This window comes from Caretta caretta, chromosome 7 (assembly GCF_965140235.1).
Source record: "Caretta caretta isolate rCarCar2 chromosome 7, rCarCar1.hap1, whole genome shotgun sequence".
NCBI classification, from domain to species: domain Eukaryota; kingdom Metazoa; phylum Chordata; order Testudines; family Cheloniidae; genus Caretta; species Caretta caretta.
In genome coordinates, this window is record NC_134212.1 from 75357370 (window position 1) to 75383133 (window position 25764).

Genomic DNA, 25764 nt, shown 5'->3' on the forward strand with positions numbered 1-25764 from the left:
AAATAGTGGCAACAATGCAATTGGAGGTAAACCTGACCTTTTAACCTACTCTAGAATTCTTATGATAGGAAGAGCCTCCAATCTGTTCATTTCTTTACCTTTTAAAATAAGTGTAACTTTTTATGGCTGACATATGAAAAATAAAATCAATAGCTGATGTCTATTTAAGGCCTTACTCAGAAGAAGTGGTTTGTGTTCTTGTGCTCCCCATGTTGGGTTTGCAGTTGCAGTTTGCTAATGCAAACAGGGTTTTGAGAAAACTGCAGCTGTGATCCATGACAACAGTGATACATGTCAATAAAATAAGATTAAATCAGACATGTCAATTTAAACTTTAGACCTATGTCTGGACACACAAGAGTATTTGCCAAATAGAAAAAGGATAAAATGAGGGGTGGAAGAAATTTTCTGTTCCAAGATCCTATATGCAGGACATAGAAGCTAAATCCATTAAATTTGTTCACTTTATTATTTTTGCACTTGCCTTCTGAGTACAACATTCAACACCTCCTCCTGCAGTCTCCTGTTGTCCACATGGAAGTCTGCTTCAATGAAGGGGAAACAAAGCAGCAGTTGGGACCATTTAGGCAGTTTTCGTGCAGATTCAGTTGCCAGGGAGATGCTTTCCACTTTGTATGTCCAAATCAGAACAGCTGTCGCTTTTGGAACCTGACCTGCAGGCAACTAAGACCATGCTGTGGCTTTTGGTGAAAAATATAGGGAGGAAATAAGAAAATCTTTATAGATGCTAATACAACTGCAAAAAACCCAACCCCCCACCCAGTTACTGGAAGTTACAAGTATTACAGAAACAAGATACATTTAAAAAGAAATTAGCAAAGGACATTGTTCTTGGTTAGGGAATAAACATTCAGTACTTTTTTATGGTACAGTCCACAGCTTCCTTCAAGAGAAATTAACTTAATGAGAGAGGTGGTGCTGTAGGTCTGCAAACTGTGACTGCCAGCTGAGACAAATTCACCCACTTTACTCAATCTGTTAGAGGGAGAGCTCCCTTTTGTCAAACTTATTAGACCTTTGATGCGGAAAAGGACCTAGGGGTGGCAGTGGACGAGAAGCTGGATATGAGTCAACAGTGTGCCCTTGTTGCCAAGAAGGCCAATGGCATTTTGGGATGTATAAGTAGGGGCATAGCGAGCAGATCGAGGGACGTGATCGTTCCCCTCTATTCGACATTGGTGAGGCCTCATCTGGAGTACTGTGTCCAGTTTTGGGCCCCACACTACAAGAAGGATGTGGATAAATTGGAGAGAGTCCAGCAAAGGGCAACAAAAATTATTAGGGGTCTGGAACACATGACTTATGAGGAGAGGCTGAGGGAACTGGGATTGTTTAGTCTGCAGAAGAGAGGAATGAGGGGGGATTTGATAGCTGCTTTCAACTACCTGAGAGGTGGTTCCAAAGAGGATGGTTCTAGACTATTCTCAGTGGTAGACGATGACAGGACAAGGAGTAATGGTCTCAAGATGCAGTGGGGGAGGTTTAGGTTGGATATTAGGAAAAACTTTTTCACTAGGAGGGTGGTGAAACACTGGAATGCGTTACCTAGGGAGGTGGTAGAATCTCCTTCCTTAGAAGTTTTTAAGGTCAGGCGTGACAAAGCCCTGGCTGGGATGATTTAACTGGGGATTGGTCCTGCTTTGAGCAGGGGGTTGGACTAGATGACCTCCTGAGGTCCCTTCCAACCCTGATATTCTATGATTCTATGCACAACCTACAAGAGGTGTGCTCTGCGTCTCCACTGTGCTTATAGGCCACCAACACATACAACAAATCTAATCATCAGATAGGGGACTTCACCGTATGTTGTGTGCTCTAGGGTTTGCCCTCCGGTTGGTTACACACTGAAGTACTTACAGTAGCTAGCTGTGGCTCTCAGATATTTAGCTGGGAAATACTGACTTTAATAACAACTGCTACAGTTATAGAGGAGTTAACATGGATGGCAGGTGAGGAAAGGGATTCCTGGTTGTAAATGCTTTGAATCCCATTTGAGTCAAACTAGCTGGACCGCTGTTACCAGACCTTTTATTTCCTTTTGCTCATAAAAACCTGTATCCAAAAACTGTTGAAGTAAATGGGAGACTTCACGGGCAATGTGTGTTGGATCAGGCCCAGAGGGAAGAATGGCTAAAATAAAGAAGACATCTCTTCCCATGGGGAGTGGTTGAGAATGGTGCTGTGTAAACAGACTAATTAAATTAATGCAAATGACAGCAATACATGCTGTCAGTGCTCCTCCTTGAACAAAATCATCTAAATTAGACATGTGAAAGACCTACCTAATCCATCTTCTTCCCAATGCAAGATTGTTCCCTCTTCCTCCAAGTCCTTTAGGATTCTGTTCCACAGCCTAATGAATGTCATTGTCAGGACAATTTTACTTAGGCTCAGCCTAAATCGTGAGCCTTCATCAATTATCACCTGGAGTAATGGACCATGATGCCCACTGGGAAGATTTCACCATTGTATTAAATTCTTTTCCCTTGTATTCTGAAGTGATAGCTTTTTTCCTACAAAGGGGAAAATATTGTACATTTGAAATGTAGTGACATATACAACATATCTAATTTAGTAGTCACTCTTGATTTGTGGGACTAATTTGAAGATGAGAATCCCATCCATATTTACATATAATCCTATAAAATGAGTGATTTTTTTAGCATCTTCTGGTTTTCCATTCTCCATGCAAAAAAAATTAAGCTCCAAAGAAATGTATTTTCTGCTTTGTTATATTTCACTTTAGGATTGGTGCTATAACCTGGAAACACCTGTGTGGAGTTTAGAATGAAGTATTGTGCAAGGATACAATTAGATAAGACAGTTTGTTTATCACATATTTATTACTTTTGCCTAAAGAAGTTCCTTTGTTACTACATGTAAGGATTCTATTTTTATGACTAGCATCATGTGTAACAAACATCCAGTGGACTTCATTTAACTTTACATGGACAACGTGCCTATGTGGTTGGTACAATTTCATCAGCTATGCACAAAATCTGTTTTACTGGATTCTGGGTGGCTTGAAGTTTGTGTACTTGCCTTTCTAATTTATGAAGCTGCAATCCTTTGTCAATGACAGGCATTTATAAGGGAGAACAGCGACAAGCTACAAACAAAAGAAGCTGTCTTTCCTCAGCAATTTCAGCTCCATTGTTTTCTGTGTTTGTTACCAGAGACCACTCACTTTTCTGGAACTTTTGGGACAGTGTAACATGTTGCCCCTGTGTAGCTCATTGGTAGTGAGGTTTGAACATGGGAGCTCTCGATTGGAAAGCATGAGTCTCTACTGCCTGAACTAAAAGACCCATCTCTCTCAGCCTATGCAGGAACAGGCTCATTGATTCTGGTTACTAGAGCGAGCTATCCCTTTTGTCAAATCTATTATAAGGGACAGAGCATCACACTAGTGGGCACGGGGTGCAATAGTACAGTGACATTGAGTGGCTGAATGACAAAGTAAATATAATCGCCACCCATTCTGTAAAGGCTTCCCCAATATTCCACTGCTCCCTTCCTTTGCCCAGGATGGCTTTCTATCATCTTGGTCATCACCTTCCCTTAAAAAACACTCCCTGCTGAATCCCGTTCGTCCTCCTAGCTCCCTTCTTGACAGATACACACATAAGCCGCTTTCCACTCCCTCTGCTGGCTTCATCCCGATGGGCTCCCATTCTCTCTCCCATGGAAAAAAGTAGAAGTGTCATTTAGGAAAATCCAAAGACCATTTCAAATTGATAACAAGTCACATGGACATACACATTTTTTATCTGCTAGTTTCCAGGCAATTTACCTTATATTTTTTATTATTGTCTCAAACTAAATCTGAGCCCAACATGATTTCTTTCAAAATTTTTATGAGCCATATTGTGGGGTTTTTTAGCCCATAACTAAACTGTGGGGAATAGGTGGAGTTGCTGTGTGATGAATTTGGGCTGACTCATAACTCCTCCTGGAGCGCTGTGTTACAAGATTGCTGTGTATCTGCATATATGTAAAAAGTAGTTAATAGATAAGGTGTCAGCAGATGTCACTCAAGAATATGGTAGCACCATATTCCTGAGTTTTGCAGGACCAGTGAAACTTGTTATGTAGTACAAATGGCTTCAGAAGCTTTTCTGTACATCAGTCCATAACTCTCTATGAGAATGCAAGCTGAAATATCCTGCACCCTTTAAAGGTACAGCATGTCCTGTCTGGTACAACGGCAATGAGACTGCACTCACACCTCTCTGTTTCCTCACCTTCTTCTCCACCTGACCCACCATCCCTTGGGACTGCATTAACAAGGGAAGATATAAAAAGTAGATACAGAGGGCTCGGAAGAACTAATATGAAGCCAGCAGTGTGACATGCCAGAGCCCTGGAGTCAGCAGCTGAGAGGAAGAATGTGGATAACAAGAAGTTCTTTAGCCTTTAGTCATTTGGGTGGAGTCTTCTTATGGTGTTCTGTGCACACATATTTCAGAGTAACAGCCGTGTTAGTCTGTATTCGCAAAAAGAAAAGGAGTACTTGTGGCACCTTAGAGACTAACCAATTTATTTGAGCATAAGCTTTCGTGAGCTACAGCTCACTTCACCGATGAAGTGAGCTATAGCTCACGAAAGCTTATGATTCCTACTACGAGAGAGAGAGTGGAATAGAAGGGACCCAGTAACACATTTTAACACATTTTATAGGAGTAAATAAATCAAAGGGAGAACTGCTGTATTCCTAAAAATAACCTCATATAGAGGCTTTCCTTGGTTAACTGAAGTCAGAATATACTTCTCACCATTGCTGGTGCTCTCCTGTCATGATTTGCAATTCTGACTCATGAATATGAAGATGATTTATAGTACATCCCCCGGCAGACCTTCTTCTGAATATTTCTTCACACTCCAATGTCCACCTCTTCCCCTAGTACTTTCTAACCATTTTGTGGAAAGGCTGCTTTTCTGATCTTAGATAAGTGAGGGCATATTGTTGCAATGCTTATGAATCAGCTGTTGTGAATGTGCAGTCTCATAACAGAATTGCCTGATGCTAAAAGACAGACAAAATGTGTTTCCAGTCAAGAAACCAGTTTGGATCCAAAGCCCAAGAAGGGCTTTTTTTTTCATTTCCCACCTCAGAGGCAGCTCATATTGTTCCATGAATGAATGGAGATGTATTTGCTTTTTGGGGCAGGGACTGCTTACTTACAATGTATGTGTACAGTGCATAGAACAATGGGGCCCCAATCCTGTTTGGACATTCCATAATACTAATAAATTATTAGTGGCAGTAGTGGTAGTAGAATAAAAATGAATTCAAGAGCTATGAAATTCTAACAAAGTATGTTCTTTTGTTTATATTTGGAAATACAGGCATAGAACATTTAATTAAAATCAGACTTAGTTTAATAAAGGGTAGATTGTGCATCTACAGTAGCTTTGTGCAAGAGACAGTGTAGAGCTTTGCCACCATAGGACTATCCCAGGAGAGCAACTGAGCCTCAGAAAGGCCACATTCTTTCCCCACTTCCCCCTTGCTCCCATAGCAGGAGGGAGGGGTAGAAGTCAGCTACTTGTCCATACCAGCAGTGGATTACTGCACCAACCACACTGATTCAACTGTGCTTTGACTTTCTCATTTTGTTTTCTTTCTACTATCATATCATATCATTGTAGTATTTCAACATCAGCAAAAAAAAAAAAAAACATTTTGACAGGGTTTTTTTGTTGTTTCTGAATGGAAATAGTTTAGAATTTCCCTTCTGTGGAAAAATTTTGACTTTACACCCCGATTTCAGATGAAAACACATTTTGAAAAGTCAGAATTTCTCTTAGGATGGAAATTCTATTTTTCAGACCATGCTACTTATAACTACTTTCATAACACTTTACGCTGTGTTTTTTTCTCCCTTTAAATGAACACTTCAGAGGTGTTTCCTTCCCCTACAAAAATGAAATCAATGCCTGCGCCTACCACAGTGGAGCTACCCTACAATCAACAAATGCATGTTCATGCAATGGTGACAAATAAAAATAGTTAGAAAATGGATTTTAATTTTAATTTTCCTATGGACTTGTTACATAAATAACAGCAAGAGAGGAGACACTAAAAATGATGGGGAAATATCTTGACAGATTCCTTTAAAAGAAAAAAACCTACTGTATATTTACATTTCACAATCTTAATTTTAAAGGGTCAAAAGAATTTCTACAGTAAATATTATGCTTCACTGTCTCTGTTTGCCCTCTCAAACTATATTGTTCATGGATTTAAATGTTAAAATGCACTAAAGAGTCCAGTGTTTCCTTTGTTTCTCTTACAAGGTCACGGCTTCAGTGGACTGGAACAACAAAGTGGATTATTAATACTATGTAATCCTGAAGAGCTTAAAGATCTCTTGACCCATGAAGTTCACTGGTTTGTGAATCTGTAATTAGAATGTGGCTGATGAATACAGACATGGAGGGGCTGGGATAGAGGAAGGGACTGTCAAAATAATAACACAAGTAGCGCTTCCTCTGAGCACCACAAATGCCTGTGTTTCTAATGTGATAAAGTTGGAGTCATTGTGATTTACTAAGAAAGAACAGTCCTTGCTTAGATTGCAGTAAGAGAATTTCAAAGCAAAGAAGTTGCTTTAAGTCCAGCCTCACGCTTGGTGCCAAATACTGGAAGAGAGCCAGACTATAACTAAGACTCCCAGTACCCTTGGGCAAGACTTTGATTCATCCACTTTCCATCTTGTGCTACCTAGTAGTGGGCCACTGGGAGCTGTAATATTCCTTACTATGCAGAGACATAGATAAGAAATATACTCTTTTTCCCTCCCCTACCTCAGTCCCTGTTATATAGAGGTCTTGGATAAGTGCCCACCCTACGTGTACGCAAGTTGTAGGTCTGCAAATGTGTGATATCCAAACCTTGCTGTAAAGGAACACATGGTGTTTAATAGCATTAGGACTGGCTGAACAAGGAGAATGGGACAAGGAACCAGGGTGGGGAAGAGACAGGTTGGAGAGGAAGTGGCAGAAGGGGTCCGGGTTGGCAGAAGCAAGCAGAAGAGTCTGTGCCCACTGAAGGACACTCCCCTTCAGAGCCTGGAGTGGAAACCAAGATTCCAAAGTCTCGCCAATGCTCTGCTGTCAGCAAATATCTGTGAAACTTACTGGCAAAGTGTGTGTCTCATCCACCTCTATTGTTGATCCAGAGAGAGGATGACAACTTATTATTGTTATCAGTTATTCTGTTAACTCAAGTGGCAGAGGTCCATGCAGTGGATCTAAAAAGCAATCTAAAGGATATGAACCCTGCTGATCAGATCTTTGGTTGACGATATGATGTCACATGATGTAATTTCTGGGTTGTTGGGTTTTTTTTTTCAGTTTGCTCTTTTAAAAACCTAGAAAATTATATACAAAACTATGTTAAAAACATTATTAAGGTTGCAAAGTCAAGCATTCAAAAGTTAGGAAATGCCAGAATTAAGGTGGCTTGTACAACCTTAATTTGCCCCCCCCCCTTATGCATTTGTATTATGGCACAGTCTTTAATTAACAGACATATACTAATTTTGACAGGCAACATGTATGTTAATTAAAGACTGTGCCATAATACAAATGCATAAGGGGGGGGACAAATTAAGGTTGTACAAGCCACCTTAATTCTGGCACTTCCTAGCTTTTGAGTGCTTGACTTTGCAACCTGAATAATGTTCTTGTAATGTAGTTTTTTTGGATGTAATGTTGTACATAGCTCCATATCTTACAGCCTATCTCAAAATAGCTTCCCATAGAAAAGTGCTTGTTAACCTCCCACCCCCCTGCAAAAAAAAATTAAAAAGGAAGAGTATATAGATTCCTAGAGGAATTTTAAAACTGAATGCCAGAGCCTCAGCTGGTGTAAATTGGCCTAGGTCCATTGACCTCATTGAGGATTTGGTCCAGAATCTATAAGCTCTGTACTATACATTTTTGTTCTTTAAAGTTATGTTGAAAAGAAATATAGACCCAGATATCAGGGTCACTTTAAAATTATTCTAATCTTATTTGGTGTGCTCTCTGGCTTCTAAATATCTATTTTAAATAATTCACATCTCCTTACCTGACAATTTTTTAATTTAAACATCTTAATTTTGTGTGGCCCACCAAAATAATGTGTACCACTTTCCTAATGCTGACTACGTCCCAGCAGGTAGCTAATACGCTGTACTGAGGAGTGGGCACATCCCAGATGGCATCACTGATGCACAGAGTAGGAAGTAAATGGAAGAAGGCCATGTTGGCTTCTGCTCCATTGGAAACACAGGAGAGAAGGAAAAAAAAATATGATTGCTGAACAGAAAATAACAAAAATGAAAGGGAAAGAAACATTATTTTCAATTAGCATCAAAGAGTATGTTACAAACAAAGGAGAGTAAATGTATAGTATTAAAGGCTATTGAAAAGGGGCTGGCCATGTCCTTAAACTCTCCAGAGAGGCCTTAAAAAGTTAGTGCAAATAGAAAATAAGATTTATTGTCAATTACAATGGCTGACACCTTCTCACTAGGGGAACGCTATCAACTCCACTGTGGAAGGCATTAACATTTCTTGGAGTAAGGATGCTCCCAGATCCTATCACTATGTAAACTGTTCCTGCAGAGGTCTCTTGCCAATAACAGTATCATTCTTAAACTAGTTTGTTTACTGTCCAAGTGACTATCCATTAAAAGTTTAAATCAAACGTAATTAAGGTAAAAGAGCAAGAGTGATATAAGCAGAGCTCTGAACAGACTCTATGGGAAGTTATCTAAAGAGGGATTTTTAACCTGGAAACACATTTTGGAGGTATCGGATGTAAACACAAACCTACTTCGTTTCATGTGAGTGTGATCACATTTCTAGCCACTTGTCAACTAATATATATTTGTGCTCATCCAGGACAGAGCTCCCTCAGAGCATGTTTATTTTGGCTGGTGCTGTTTAGCAGGATTAGTTTTAAGAAGAATCAGTGCAAGTGATAGCTTGCAGTCCCGCTTTTGGGGAACTGAACCTCAGATCATAGGTTGGCCAGGTCTCCAACCCCAGCAGTAGGACCAGAAAAGGAGTAACTCTGTGTCAGATATTTTCCTTATGGCAGTTTCGGGCTGTTGGGGGCCCGCAGTTAAAAGTCGTAATTTTGAAGGCTGACCAGTATTGCCCCCAAGCTCGAGGAAGAATATTAGCATTAATCACAGGCAATGCCAGTGCATCTCGCACTCAGCAGCCATGGGGATATTTGCTGAAATTCTAGCAGGACAGAAATCAGATGGGTTGCCAGCTCTGCTATCTGTCACATCAGGAGGAGCCACAGCCATATCAACGGTGGATCTGTTATGCAGAAGCATGGCTCTATGAATGCTGACTTCTCAAGCTGGCATTAGTTTTACATGGATGTCTGGAGGATGGTGGAGACCTGTTGATGCTGTTTCTCAGTCACAAGCTAGACAGGAAGCTACTCACAGAGAGATATACCTTAATAAACATATTCCTTTTATTACCTAATCTTGGTCTGCCGTGTGTGTTTGTATTCCATCTAAAATCCAGCACATAGGATTGGCTTTGTGTTCCCTTCAGCCTGCGAGCCAGGATAGCTGTATGGCATAATATGAATAGCTTTAGTGGCACTGCTCAGAACCTGGGGACAAGGGAATATGGGTGGGAAATCCAGAACCTTTTCAGAAGATATGCAGCTGCCCCATTGAAACCTATCGTCCACTCATGGGCAAGAATGTAAGTGCATTATTAACCAACTATTGTTTTGGCCATTATTCCTTTATCACAGTGTGTGTTTGGGGGACATATTTTAGTGTGAATTGGTAATATCAGTGTTTTTTCCATGGTGTCGGACTGGGATGTCATAAAGCACAATTATAACTTTACTACAAAATCGGGCAGAACTATAAAAGTGTAATTATACAGGTATAACATCCAAATGGACACTCTTATTCCAGAACAAGAGTGCCTTTTTCTGATTTAACAGAAACTTGCTTTGAAAGTGTATAAGCTAAACCAGAAAAAAAGCAGTCTTATACTAGTATACTTCTGCTGATAAATTTCCCTATGTAGACAAGTCCTTAGTATTTCTGGCAGAGTGATCTGCTTTTTAGTATAAAAGATTCTCTTTCTACCTATTTTATCTCAATTTGAGAAGTTACTCACTGGATTATACTGGAAGTACACTCAAGCAAATTACCAGTTTGCAAGTTATTTGAAAGGGAGTAAACCAAGAGCTGTCAACCTAATTGCTATTAATTACAGTAGATCTTGACATTTGTGTTATTTTCTTAATTGGAAGGCTGTTTAGAAAACAATTAAGCATTAAATGGTGGCAAAGTCATTCATTCTTCTTTATTATTCCTTACTTGTTTTCATTTGAAAATGTAAAAAACCTTCACCCCCTTGACCCAGTCCAATCTCCACTATTAATGAGAGAATGGTTTTAGAATGTGGGGCCATTGGGTGTCTTGCTGTCTGGTATAAATTATATCTGCTATAGCAGTACATTTGAATTTATATATGTATATTGCAATGTTTGGGGCTATATACACATACATTCAATGTACTGCTATAGCAAGTACTCTCGCTCTGTATTTAAAATTGTATGTCCTTTAATTTTCACATTTGTATTCAACTGTGGAAACAGAAACCTAGGGGTAGGTATTCATTACCATGCTAAAAGAAACTGCTCCAAAGGAGTATGTTTACTCCCACCCACAGATGGGAATAGGGCCCCTTTGGAAGGTAATGGTATGGTATGCTGAAGCTAAATTTATGGACTGAAATCTTAAATTTTCATGGAATGGGAAAACTATTTCCCACCCAGCATTAGTCCTAAATTATAGTTCCACTTCTGCTACTGAATGGACGTAATATTTTGTACTCACACAGCATTTTACAAACGTCATGTGATAGAGAAAGGTTCCAGGAAACAAAAATCATAGATTACACATTGCTAGATACTGTAAGCAACACAAAGGAGATATAGTGATGATTAAACACAGACCTTAGAAAATGCCTCTTTAAAACAGACAGGATGTAGAAAGCAAGCAAAGCATTTGTTTCCATTATGCAGAAGAGACAGGGGACACATATCTTCTAGTAATATTTTGAATAATTATTTGAAGCAATTAACAGATTACAAATAAACAGTGTAAATGGAAGCTTTATGGGGAAAGATACATTCTTAGGATTTCATTGGCTGCTTGTCTCTTGGCAGAAGACAGCGCTCCAGTTTGTTTAGGTTTCTGTACCGACCGCTGTTCCTTATCACAAACTGAAGCAGTACACTCAGTTCAGAGGATTTAGGAGAGAGAACATCTCCTCCATGCCCCTCTATCCATTTCAGCCACACATGATGGGGAATTATTGAGTTATTTACTGGTCTGTGGATCAGAACTATTTGACGCTAAACACTTCTTTTCAGCAGATGAGCTGCTTCAGTGCTTGGAGCCCAAGAGCATGGGCAGTACTACAGAGGAGTTGTTAGTGTACATCAACCAATTTCCTTCTTAGCAGGTGCTGTTCTTTAAAAAAAAACAGGGGTGGTAGGGAAGGCAATTTATTTCTCATTTGCCATCAAATGCACTGGTGCATATGTTTGTTGGATGTAGTATTTCATGGTAAGCTGCTCTTCTGATACACTTACATGGATTATAGTATTTTGAATGTTTTTATTGAAAAAAAATGCAGGAAAAAATTCTGTACGCATAGATGAACAGCCAAACTATTTTATTTTCCAGCTCTTGGAAAGGGTACTGGAATACAGATGTGTACCAAGGGCATCCTTAGGCCTGTGCAACTGGCACCTATATGACCACAATCTTTACAGGAGATTAAGTGCCCCTCATCTGTAGCATTTCATTCAGATCCGCTGGTTCATTTAGATCTCTTGGTTTTGCTGAGGCTGTGATCAGTTGGGTGAACTTAGTCATGAATGGATGAGTTTCTGGGTAACTGCGAAGAGATCAGAATACAACGCAGGGAGAGAATTGGGCGTTTCCATTTCTGGTGGCTTCTTACCTTTGGTAAGCAACATAATGGGGAATTAGGAAATTCTCTGTTTTCAGGAAATGGAACAAGGTTCTGGCTAGGTGTGTCTAGTCAGGGACTCCTGAAGTTGACAAGAATTGAGATAATCTGTTTAGGAAACTTGAATGTCTACAACATTTGTGCTCTGATTACCATTATATTCATGTTAGTGTTTATCTGGGCTTATGCACGTGTCTAACATCACATGGAATTTTCATTGTGTCCAGAAACCAAGACAATAACCAAGACCTCCAAACATCAGTGCAACAATGTGCTGATTCATTAGTCTGTTTTCTGAACCAAATTCAGCTAAAGCTTGGAAAAAGATCCCAGGCTCTGAACAATAAACTGCTGACAGCATATAAAAAGGGAGCTTGTTCTGTACTGTAGATGAAGAAATATAAACAGTTATTCACATTTCAGACTTAGGGTATTTGCTAAGGTTCTTACAAAAGAAAAACACTCCGAAGGTAAAGGGGAAAATGTAATAAAGCTGGACAGAGGGAAAACAAAGTTAAAACAGGAGGTTCTTGCTTTATTTCCCTATGTAACACAGTAAAGGCACAAAGGTTGGAATGCCAGTGACATTGTACTGTTTTTGTCTGCTCACTTAGAAGAATGAGAGAATGTGCTTTAAAAATATGCTATAAGTAATTATTTTTAATCTAAAAGAAAGAATGTTGATGAACTAAGTAAGGATCAAATTTTGACATAATTTATACCTGCTATTTTTAAGTAGGATGGGTGCTTCAACTATAATAACAAATGACCCAAACCTTCATTGAAAAGGTTGGGGGGGGCGGGGAAGAGAAAACACTTTTTGAGATTTGAAAAAATCCTGCTACTTTTTCTTTCATCCCTTTTAATTATCACTCGTATCTGCACTCCCTGATCCTGCCAGACTACACTGTGCCAAAATTCTAGGAAAGATGCTATCATGCTGTGATTTCTCACCCACTTTTACAGACCTAAGAGGTTTAGATACTTTGCATGCACATCTGGGGTGAAATCCTGGCCCTGTTGAAGTCAATGGGTGTTTTGCCGGGATTTCACCCTGGAACTTTTGGCTAGCCCTATCCTCAGCTGGTGTGATTTAACATTTAGTTTAGACCCTTTTAAGGTTTCTCCATCATTACTTAATATGGCAGCACTACTTACAAGGAAACCAGTGGGATTAATTCTGGATTAAGGTATCATTCAGCATGAATAAGGATGTAAGAATCTGGCCATATATATATAATCTGGGGGAACAGCCCTCTGATTCCAAATATCTACTTTTAAGAAAAATAATCCCCTCACCCCACTGTCTGCCACTTCATTTTATCAGTGTTAACACTCTCTTACACCATCTCTCATTTTTATCAGAAAACAAACTCTGTGCCCTCAAGGGGCCTAAACCCATTGAATTGAAGACTCCCAATGACTTCAATGGGTTATGGATCTGAGCCTATATGAAATAACAAATCTATTTTAAGAGCTGCTCTCTGAAATAACCATAATACTTTGCATGTCAGAAGGTATTTTAGGCCTATTTACAGATGGGAAAATTAAGACAGAAAGGTTTAGAATGGAAGTTCCTTAGGGTAGGGACTGTCTTTGTGTATACTGTTGCACTGAGCGCATTGTCAGCATTAAGCACATAAATAATTGGCTGAGCAAAACAAGGCGCTATATTCCCCTTGATGGGCATTTTTTCTATTTGTCTGTAATGTGATTCAGTTTGAATGACAAATCTGGTTCATTCCAAAATTTTGGGGAATGTTCTAGGTATCAGTGGACAGAACCTATTGATTTTGGTGAAAATCGGAAAACCAAACTCAGAAATAGAGAACATAGTGCATACCTGGCACATGGTTAGCAGACCGAGTAGCTTCCACCAATTGTCTATATAGACTGACATATTAGCTGATAGTAGCCATTTATACCTTCCAGCATAACAACACCACCCCACCCCAATTCTCCACTCTGCCCATTCTCTGAATATAGTGTAACACCCTGAATGTCTTATCTCCCAGACAGAAAAAAGAAATAATAATGGTGGCAACAGGAAGAGGCACACAGAACCTCTGGAATGGGGGAGAAGGGGGGACCCTCTTATGTGGGGAGGAGTGAATGGAAGGACACACAAAGACCTAGCATGAGGCAGAAGAGGAAACGGGGGAGCACATAATGACCCTGACATGGTAGGAGAGGTGAATGAGGGGCCATGCTATGAGGGGAAAGGGAGAAATGGGGGGCACATAGAACCCATGACAGAAGGTGGGAGAATGGGGACCCTGGTATGGGGACAGGGAAAATGAAGGACACACAGAGGCCCTGGCATGTGGCAGGGGGGAGAGAGGGGGTACAGAGAACCTCTGGTATGAGGGAGGGCATGGGGGCGTTGCAGGGAGTTCCTGAAATAGGGGGAGATGGGAGGGTGGCACACAGGGAGGTTGGGAGATAGAAGGGATGGAGGAAGGCAAGAAGCCCCTGGAGTGTGCAGTGAATTCGGCCTACAGATGCTATGAAGTGTGCATGTTTTTCTTTCAGGATATTTTCACATCACCATCAATTTTATTCTCATCTAAATCTCCTTGGAGCTTTCCTTTCTCTATCTGATTTCTTTCCAGCTAACCAGGAGGGTCTCTTTCAATGGTCTCCTGATGAGGACTGATTGTTTCTAAGGAGTCTTTTAGCTGGGATAACCTTCACCCATCCTGTCACATGGGATAACCTTCACCCATCCTGTCTTCCAGCCCCAGCCTCCACAGCTACATTCTCAGTTTCTGGGGGCAGCCAAATTAAGATTTCACCTCCCAGATGAAATTTCCTTACCTCTGAAAAGTCATTTACACTTAATAAGTTGGCTAATACACAGCGATTGACCGTACACGAGCAATGAAGTGTCTTATCCTCTAGTATGTAGCATGCTACATGTGATGCTTCCTGGGAGTACCCAGGGCTGGGAGGTACCTCACTACCACCTGCCCTTAGTGTGAAGAAGCCTTGTCTGTGCCTGCCGCAGGTCATTTCCTCAACTCCACCAGCCTCTGGCAACACAAGCACTGCCTCCAGGCCTCCACGGGCCTCCCCCTTCTTTTTTTTTAAAGAGGTTAACTATAGGCCCCAGGACCCGAGTTCTTCAAGCATCCCCCTGGAGTGTCCAGCCTCAGATCCCTTGGACACTCACAGAATTCCCAGATCCACCACTCCCTAAGGAACAGGACACCCCACCTTCCCAGTGACACCTTAGTCACAACACCACTTAACACACAATGCTTAGAAATGTTTATAGTAAAAACAAGAAGTTTATTTAACAAAGAACCGAGATTCAAATGATTGCAAATAGAAATGCTGGACAGAAACAGTTACATATAAAAAAAAATCGTAACATGTTTCTTAAGACTAGGCTCTAAAATGCAAGACAACCCCTTGTCAAATAAAGTTTAGCTTTTAGTCTTTCCAGTGGTTTTCAGCCAGACGTGGCTGTGATCCTTTTTTCATGAAACAAACACATTGTCAGCTCGCTTTCGCAATGAAGGATGCAGAGCGTGCCTCTGTCCCTACAGTTATCACACTTCAAAAATCCATTGTTTTCACTTGCAAACAGGATTCCCTCCTGCTGGTTCATTTCTTTCTGTAAATTCCCTCTCTTAAACATTTCACAATCCCTTCATTAACATTCAGCTCAGACTGTAAATGGGTGTCCACTGTGAGCCATACAATATTCAATTTACACATAACCAGACAGATCGATGAGCATCTTCCTGAAAGAAATTTGTTTATCACCTTCTGGTGACCAGTCTCAGTTTGCAGTTTGCATATACTCAAAAACATAATTTTCAGTATTTGTACATAACTCCTTACATATTACCCATATGTACATTTCACAATGAATATCATGCTGAATGTGTGACTCAGGCTTTCAGCAGAGACCTTACATGACACCCTTTGGCAAACTAGTATGTAGATACCAGAGCCAGAGACTTCCTGGAGCTCTTACGCACCTCTCTCCTATTTGGCACCAAGGGGTCCCTTGGTCATACATGCCCAGAGGTCCACCGTGACTTAGCAGAGATGGAATGAATTACATCATCTCAACCCTATGCTTGCTGCCCTATGTCATCTGATCTCTGCTCTCATCACCAGTGCTGGTGCTCATTACAAAGGTATCATCTCACTATGACAAAGCTAGATGAAATGAGAAGGAGTACTTGTGGCACCTTAGAGACTAACCAATTTATTTGAGCATAAGCTTTCGTGAGCTACAGCTCACTTCATCGGATGCATACTGTGGAAAGTGTAGAAGATCTTTTTATATACACACACAGCATGAAAAAATAACTCCTCCCACCCCACTCTCCTGCTGGTAATAGCTTATCTAAAGTGATCACTTTCCTTACAATGTGTATGATAATCAAGTTGGGCCATTTCCAGCACAAATCAAGGTTTTCTCACCCCCCCCCCCACACACACACACAAACTCACTCTCCTGCTGGTAATAGCTTATCTAAAGTGATCACTCTCCTTACAATGTGTATGATAATCCAGGTGGGCCATTTCCAGCACAAATCCAGGGTTTAACAAGAACGTCGGGGGGGGGGGGGAGGGGTAGGAAAAAACAAGGGGAAATAGGCTACCTTGCATAATGACTTAGCCACTCCCAGTCTCTATTCAAGCCTAAGTTAATTGTGTCCAATTTGCAAATGAATTCCAATTCAGCAGTTTCTCGCTGGAGTCTGGATTTGAAGTTTTTTTGTTGTAAAATAGCGACTTTCATGTCTGTAATCGCGTGACCAGAGAGATTGAAGTGTTCTCCGACTGGTTTATGAATGTTATAATTCTTGACATCTGATTTGTGTCCATTTACTCTTTTACGTAGAGACTGTCCAGTTTGACCAATGTACATGGCAGAGGGGCATTGCTGGTACATGATGGCATATATCACATTGGTGGATGTACAGGTGAACGAGCCTCTGACAGTGTGGCTGATGTTATTATGCCCTGTGATGGTGTCCCCCGAATAGATATGTGGGCACAGCTGGCAACGGGCTTTGTTGCAAGGATAGGTTCCTGGGTTAGTGGTTCTGTTGTGTGGTATGTGGTTGCTGGTGAGTATTTGCTTCAGGTTGCGGGGCTGTCTGTAGGCAAGGACTGGCCTGTCTCCCAAGATTTGTGAGAGTGTTGGGTCATCCTTCAGGATAGGTTGTAGATCCTTAATAATGCGTTGGAGGGGTTTTAGTTGGGGGCTAAGGGTGACGGCTAGTGGCGTTCTGTTATTTTCTTTGTTAGGCCTGTCCCATGATGCTGTCACACAAGCTGCAATAGCATGTTGAGCACTTTTGGCTGGAAACACAAACCAACATTTAGCAAGTGGAAAAAGACACAACTGAGAGGAAAGAACTGCTATTTGCAAGCTTCTAAAAGGGGGTAACTAACAATGGAGTCCTACTAAACACACTATAAAAATTACTTGATCATGCCTTTTGATCAGTTAATGTCTGGTGTCTCTTCTATGACAAAATGTATTTGAATTTGAACTGAGGTATTGGAATCTCTTCAGTATCTGAAAAACTGTCTTCATGATTTATCAACTGTGAAAAGGACATGCAATGTGCAATGAATTGTTTGGGGCTCATTTAGAGACTAGAGGTGGAACTTTTCATTTTTAGGTCACCAGTTCAAAGCTGGCTTCCATCCTAGTAACCAAAAGGAATTATTAGCTGATACCACTTTATCAGTGCTATGTGTAGAATGAATTGGTAGGCCCAATCCAGTGCTGAGTGGATAAACATCCACATCATAAAAAACGCCATCATAGGAAAAATCCTATTTGGCAGACTGGGCAAAGAGTAGGTCCAGCAATGGCTTTTAACCAAAATAGTCAGGGATGCAACCCCATGCTCTTGATGTCCCTAGCTTCTGACTGCAAGAAGCTGGGAGTAGATAACATGGGATGTAACATTCAATAATTGCCTTGTTCTGTTCATTCCTTCTGAGGCACCAGGCATTGGCCATTGTTAGAAGACAGGACACTGGGCTAGATGGACCTTTGGTCTGACCCAGTATGGCCATTCTTATGATTAAATGGGCATGGGGAATGAACTATCCACTGCCCTCTCACCTTGTAGGCAGTCATGGCTGGGGAACAAGTAACAAGAGGACTTTAGTCTCCATGGCTATCAATTCGATAGCCATATAAATAAGAAGAAAACAAAGAAAGTGGGACCGCTAAACACTGAGGATGGAGTGAAGGTCAAGGATAATCTAGGCATGGCCCATTATCTAAACAAATACTTTGCCTCAGTCTTTAATAAGGCCAAAGAGGATCTTAGGGATAAGGGTAGGGTTACAAATGGGAATGAGGATATGGAGTTAGATATTACCATATCTGAGGTAGAAGCGAAACTCGAACAGCTTAACGGGCCTACATTGGGGGATAAGGAGGTTTTAGTACCGTTATACAAGGCACTGGTGAGACCTCACCTGGAATACTGTGTGCAGTTCTGGTCTCCTATGTTTAAGAAGGATGAATTAAAACTGGAACAGGTACAGAGAAGGGCTACTAGGATGATATGAGGAATGGAAAACCTGTCTTATGAAAGGAGACTCAAGGAGCTTGGCTTGTTTAACTAAACAAAGGTTGAGGGGAGATATGATTGCTCTCTATAAATATATCAGAGGGATAAATACCGGAGAGGGAGAGGAATTATTTAAGCTCAGTACCAATGTGGACACAAGAACAAATGGATATAAACTGGTCATTGGGAAGTTTAGACTTGAAATTAGACGAAGGTTTCTAACCATCAGAGGAGTGAAGTTTTGGAATAGCCTTCCAAGGGAAGCAGTGGGGGCAAAAGACCTATCTGGCTTTAAGATTAAACTCGATAAGTTTATGGAGGAGATGGTATGATGGGATAACATGATTTTGGTAATTAATTGATCTTTAACTGTTCATGGTAAATAGGCCCAATGGCCTGTGATGGGATGTTAGATGGGGTGGGATCTGAGTTACTACAGAAAATTCTTTCCTGGGTATCTGGCTGGTGAATCTTGCCCATATGCTCAGGGTTTAGCTGATCACCATATTTGGGGTCGGGAAGGAATTTTCCTCCAGGGCAGATTGGAAGAGGCCCTGAAGGTTTTTCGCCTTCCTCTGTAGCATGGGCACAGGTCACTTGCTGGAGGATTCTCTGCTCCTTGAAGTCTTTAAACCACGGTTTGAGGACTTCAATAGCTCAGACATAGGTGAGAGGTTTATTGCAGGAGTGGGTGGGTGAGATTCTGTGGCCTGCGTTGTGCAGGAGGTCAGACTAGATGATCATAATGGTCTCTTCTGACTTTAGTATCTATGAATCTATGACACTAACAGTTTGTGACAGTTCATGTGGGTGAGATTTGTTGTGCTACCATCCTGATTCAGAGTGTAGAAAGAGGTTTTATTTATGCACCAGTCAGTAATGTCTTCTGCCGGTAGACTTCTTTGTGGTGACCACTGTTCAGAACAGTGATTTCTATCAATGTACAATATATCATAAGCATTTTTTTTAGAACATAAACAATTTTAGGAGTAGGGAAAAGCCAAATCCTTCCTGCCGTTGTTTGATTTATCTTATACCAATTTACTGCTTCTTCGCCATATACTTCAGTCCTCCTTCAGAAGCAAATGTTCTGGATTCCTTGATATACAATGTTTCAATTGCCAGTACTTGATGATTTATGCCATATCTATTATCTTCTGTGTGAACTAGATATTCCTGAGGTCCTTTTCAGTCCTAGTTTCTTCCATTTTTCTGTTACGTTCCTTCGCATATGAGTCACTTAAAAGTGTGAACAATTAACATCAACTACAGCAATCCCTTTTCATAAATTCAGATTTGCATTTTTTTAAAGCTAAGCCATCTCATAAATGCTGGTGGTAAGAATGGTTCTGAAATGAAATGGAAGTTAAAACAAGGTAATTGATGAGTGAAACCATTGCATACTTCCTGCAAGAGAATGATTACAAACTGCCTTCCCAGCCTTGAATAGTTGGAGAAATGGTGAACACATTATTTTTGTTATAATGTGCCAGAGGTGCTTGCCAAGAAAAAAGACTTTTTGTATTGCCATCTCCTCCTCACTCCCTATTTTAATTACAAGAACTTGGCACCTGATCCTGCAGAGAACCATACAAAAGCCACATAGTCTAGTTCTCCTAGACTGAGATAAAGAAGAAAAAGAATTAATTAAAGTCATTTGAAATCTTTTGAGTGAGTTTCCTTACATATCCATTGTTCTTGTTTCTGCACAGCTAGTATAATTGCATATGGTCATAAATTACAAACAACTCCTTGCTTCGACCTCCCAACCATATTCTCTCTCTCTCTCTTTCTTTCTCTCTCTCTCTTAGTCTCCATTACCCAAAACAGTTAAAAATAAGATTCCTGAATTATGGATAGGTCAATCAGGAGACAGAGAGAATGGGTAGCTTCATGTATTTTGTATACAGCACTCTCATCACAGATAACACATTTAGCACATACTGGTTTATACAATCCTGAGGATCAGTGCTACCAAGGTCTGAATACTGTTATTTTAGGCACAAAAGAGAATTGTATTGTTTTCACTTCCCTTTTCACTTTGCCAAAAATGTTAAATCACCAACCCACACATACAAAAGAGGGTATCGATGGCTTGAAAATGTTTCCAGTAACTATGGAAACACTGGTAAAAGTAACTTCATATATATTGGCCCAGATACTCTTCAGGACTGAGATCCACTTGGCATGGGGTTAGGGGACATTAGAGAGCTAGTTGTGGCCTAGAGGCTAATGTTACTTATGCTATCTGGCTGTGATCCCTTTGGGACTGTACACCTGCGGAGGCTTGCCAGAGTGCACCATGGTCCGTTCATAGAACTTCCGCACACCCCAACTATCCCCTGTCCCTGGGCCAGATGGGAGTATTAGTGCAAGGCATAGCTAAACCAGCCCTGTTACAGCAGCCTGACAGCTCTTGTACACTGGAGCAATTCCTTGTGCTGCCCTTTTTTGGCTGGAATGCAAGAGAGAATGTGGGCCATTGTATTTACCATTCTTTTGACACCAGATGGAAAGGCTAGGGAACATTATGGAAGGACAGGGAATGAGCTCAAGTGTCTTCAGCTTCAGGGGTGGGGAGAGAAGGGGAAGAAGAAACATCCTTTTCCTGCACAGCTGCTGACCAACAGAAACAGTCCTCTGAGTTGAGCCCTGCAGGACCTCCATGATGAAGCCAAGAAAAACTAGCAGTGTTGTACCATCTCCTCCATAAACTATCGAGTTTAATCTTAAAGCCAGATAGGTCTTTTGCCCCCACTGCTTCCCTTGGAAGGCTATTCCAAAACTTCACTCCTCTGATGGTTAGAAACCTTGATCTAATTTCAAGTCTAAACTTCCCAATGACCAGTTTATATCCATTTGTTCTTGTGTCCACACTGGTACTGAACTTAAATAATTCCTCTCCCTCTCCGGTATTTATCCCTCTGATATATTTATAGAGAACAATCATATCTCCCCTCAACTTCTAATCCTCAAACTCTACCTAGAGTCATCAGAGGGTTTGCAAAACTTTCATTCAAACTTAGGTTGAGTCCCAGGCAAACCTGAGCTGAATTCTGTGTGAACCGCCTCCTTCCTTACAACATCCAAAGAGATGTATGATTTCTACTCAAAACTCAGCAAAGCTCAGCAACGTCATGTGGTTTTAACCCAACAGAATAAAGTTTTGTCCTTCATCAGTTTTGCCCACTCCTAGTTCTTCCATCAGGTCCCTTTCCCACTCTGCTCTGAGACTGCAGGGAAACAGCATAGAAAAGCAGATGAGGCAGAGAGGGAAGGGGAGTCACTAACTTGCCTTCTGCCTTAGCACAGAGGATTAAGCTCTAAGGTAACTGCCACAGGCCTTTGAACACCGTATGGGACAGTAAACATCAAGGATGGGTTTGTAACACACAGGAGAGACAAAAAGGGACAGGAGACAGCTCTAGGTGAGCCACTCCTTTAAATCTTCTTTGTGCTGGATTCATCATTCCCTGCCTCTGTCCCTATTAACTGGTGGAAAAAAGAATCAAACAGTAGCAGGCCAGAGTATTGTATGCTCAGATATTATCCCCCGTGCTACAGCAGCAGGTACAGAGTGATGCGGAGTAACACGATGGGCTGCATTAAGATGGCTGTGCTGGGTGTAGAGGTGGGTATATGCTATGTATGCCTCTGTGAGCAACCTTTTGTGCCATGGGAGCAACAATTCATTTGCCAGCTTCCCAGATATTCTTTTCACCAGGCCCATTATTGACACGCTGCTAGAGCTCTATGTCTAACGGCACTCACTGTGTTAGTACCCAGTTTGTGTCGAATGGCCTGTCTACTGTAGGAGATTATAGGCTGACTGCAGGCAAGAAGGCAAGAAATCAGGTAGAATCTGCACCACTTTCATATTGCTAGCTTCTGCTGCAATCCTGCTATTTGAACAGCTTTATGCATTAATAAATATAGAGCAGGGAACACCACTAAGGGGATTTTTATCAGGCAATGGTAAAGGATGAGGTGTCCATAATCAAGGCTCCCTGTGGTATTTCCCCTTGTGAGCTTTACCTCATGTGCTTAGCAGAATGTGTAATCCCCTGTCAAAAAAAAAAGTTTTCCCCCTTCTATCTCCTTTGCTAATGATACCAAAGAGCTTCCTAATGGTGTCTGTAAATGAATCACTTTTTATACCTGTCAGGCTTCCATACCCTTTATTAAAAATGATGATGACCTGCAGAGTATGGTTACCTGAGCTGAAAGCAAACTGGCTGCATTGGTATGAGAATCCAAGACAGAAGCTGTCTGAGCATTGGCCAGAGTTGTAAATATTGCAAGCGGTGTGTGGAGGAGCAATCATTTAGATTCTGCAAAGGAGGGGGTAGAAAAACCAGGACTGGCTAATGCCAACTATTGATTGAATAAAGAACTATTCACAAGATGTCCCTGATAAAGTCAATCTCCTCGCTCCCTCTTCTTTATTCCACTTGCCTTTCTCCTAAAATAGTGAAGTTTTTTTTTATTAATGAAGAATCTGCCTCTGCACTGACTGACTGTTGTTTTCTAAGATCCCAATCTAACCCAAATTGTCTCCCCAGTGGCTGCACCTTGGAAGCTCTCTTATTGAAAAGACTGCTTCCAATGCTGGAGGGGAGGGGGGTCAGATGCCCCTCCACAGCAGCCAAATAACACAGGCTTTGGTATAGGCTCTGACATTTCAGTTCAGTGTTGGCTGGTTGGCTTTGAAAACCTCAACTTTACTTCCTCTTTTATTTAGTTTTTCTCATGCCTGCATGATTTCTCCTTACTTTTTAAAATACTTCATTTTAATATATGGGGTCTATGCCATCAAAATGTAGGTGTGTAATTTCACATGGAAAATGTGTGCATAACTTGCATCTAATTTGTATGCACAGTTACTATAATTTATGTGCACAAATGGGGTAAGGGCATAGGGAAATGTCTCTAACTTGCCATTTGTGTGTGTAAGTTGTGTGTGCAATTGCACTTGGATTTTTTTTTCTGATCCTTAAGAAAGGCCAGGTTTGAGGAACTGCCAGGGAGCTTCTGTCTGAGCTGAGAATAGGGATTCTCCTAATTGCTTCTACTCTCCAGCTCTGAATGGGACCACTTGCTCTGTGCTCCTCTTAACACTGCCTGAGTGAGATTTAAGGAGGCACATTGCTTCCACTCACATGGAGCAGATGGCACAACTCCATGGTCAGGACTCCCCATGGCAGATTGGGAGAATAACAAATACCCAGATCTGTATGTGTACCATATTCACTGCTTGTAAAGATGAAGAAAAATAAAGCAGCTGATTTGGAAAGATTATACTTTTTCACTACATTGATACACTTAATGACACTGAATTAGGGAAGAAGGTAAAGGAAAGGTAATGAAATGGGGCACACAGAAACCTGCAGTTGTCTACTATCCTGAAGTTGAAAGCATTGAAATATTTCCCTGTAGAATTATAAGGAAAATTGGTTTCACAGGCTTAAAGAGAGAAACACTGACTAAGCTGTTGTTACTCAATGGCCTTTCAGAGGTTTGTAGGGTATATTTTGATCCCCTTGAGATGCCCAACAAGGTAGTTAGTCTGGCTGCAAACAGATTTTATTCTACTAAATATACAACCTCTTGAAATCCATCAGGAAAGTGGGAAGTATTCCCATTCCTCTTCATTCACAATCAGGTGCTTAAAATGATCAGAGGCTGGGTACATTTTACAAAGGTAAGGCATCCATAGAAGAATTTCTCAGAAGACCAAATCCATACTTGTTTCCCTAACTCTTTGCCAGGAGTTATTTTTTGTTGCCTATGTTATTCCTCTTCCATTTTTTAAATTTTATTAAGTATTCAGACTATGTAGTGATTGATTCTCCCCTCACTGTATACATGACTCACATCAGTGAGCTACCATGGTAGGACAAGGGGGAAGAGTAGCTCATAAAGCCTCTCATACTAGGACAGACCATTTTGAACTAATCATCTGAAAGTACAGTACCAGTCACAATGGGGCTTTGAGCCTGATGGGGGCTCTGAGCCTGTTACTACCACAATACAAATAGACTGGGATTTTCTAAGGACCTAAGGTCGTTAGGCCCCAGATCTTTAAATATTCTAAAGATGCAGATAGGCACCAATTAGAATACTTGTAAGTGCCTAGGTGTCATAGTGTCATAGAGTTTAAGGCCAGAAGGGACCAATAGATCATCTAGTCTAACTCCTGCATTTCACCAGCCACCACCACCACCCAGCAACTAAACCCAAAGTATTACAGCCTATAGGCGATTAAACTATTATGTGCCAAAGGAATAGACCAGGAGGGGCCAAGGTGCACCAGTGCCTGAGGCCCTTGTGATGACAGGGAAAGATTAAGTGAGAGAGAAACAGATAATCCTGGAAAGTGACCCACGCTCCATGCTACAGAGGAAGAAGAAACCTCCTCAAGTCATTGCCAGTCTGACCTGGGGGAAAATTTCTTCCCAACCCCACATATGATGATCAGTTAGACTTTGAGCATGTGAGCAAGAACCAGGCAGCCACAAACCTGAGACAGAGAATGCTGGGTGGCATCTCAGAGCTCCAGTCCTCCCTCTTCAGTGTTGCATCTCCAGCTGTGGCCTTCCCTGATGCTTCAGAGGAAGGAGACGAACAAAACAGAATACATTTGGGGGATGTGGGGAAGGGATCCCTTCCTAACCCCTTCAAGGGCTGACTGAAGCCTTGGAGCATGAGATTTTAGGAACATAAGACATAAACCAGAAGGGATCACCCAGGGCTGCATCACAAACAACCCTATCAGACAATCCCACTCATCAATTTGTTTAGCTGTCTCTTAAAACAAATTAAGTTGTTGGCCCCCACAACCCGTATTGGGAGGCTGTTCCAGAAACTTAATCCTCTGATGGATAGAAACCTTCCAGTTTCCAGCCTGAATTTGTTTGTGATCAATTGATGCCTATTTGTTCTTCCCCTCTGTGATTTGATCTTCACCCTCCCTGATGTATTTATAGAGCACAAGCATATGCTTTGCTATCAGCCTTTGCTTTGCTAGGCTAAACAAGCTATGTCTTCCAGTCTTCTCTCTCACTCCCAATGGGAATATTCAAGTAGGCACCTATCTGCATCTTTAGCTGCCTACGTAACTACCACTAGCTTTTAAAATCATGCATTTTGGAGTAAC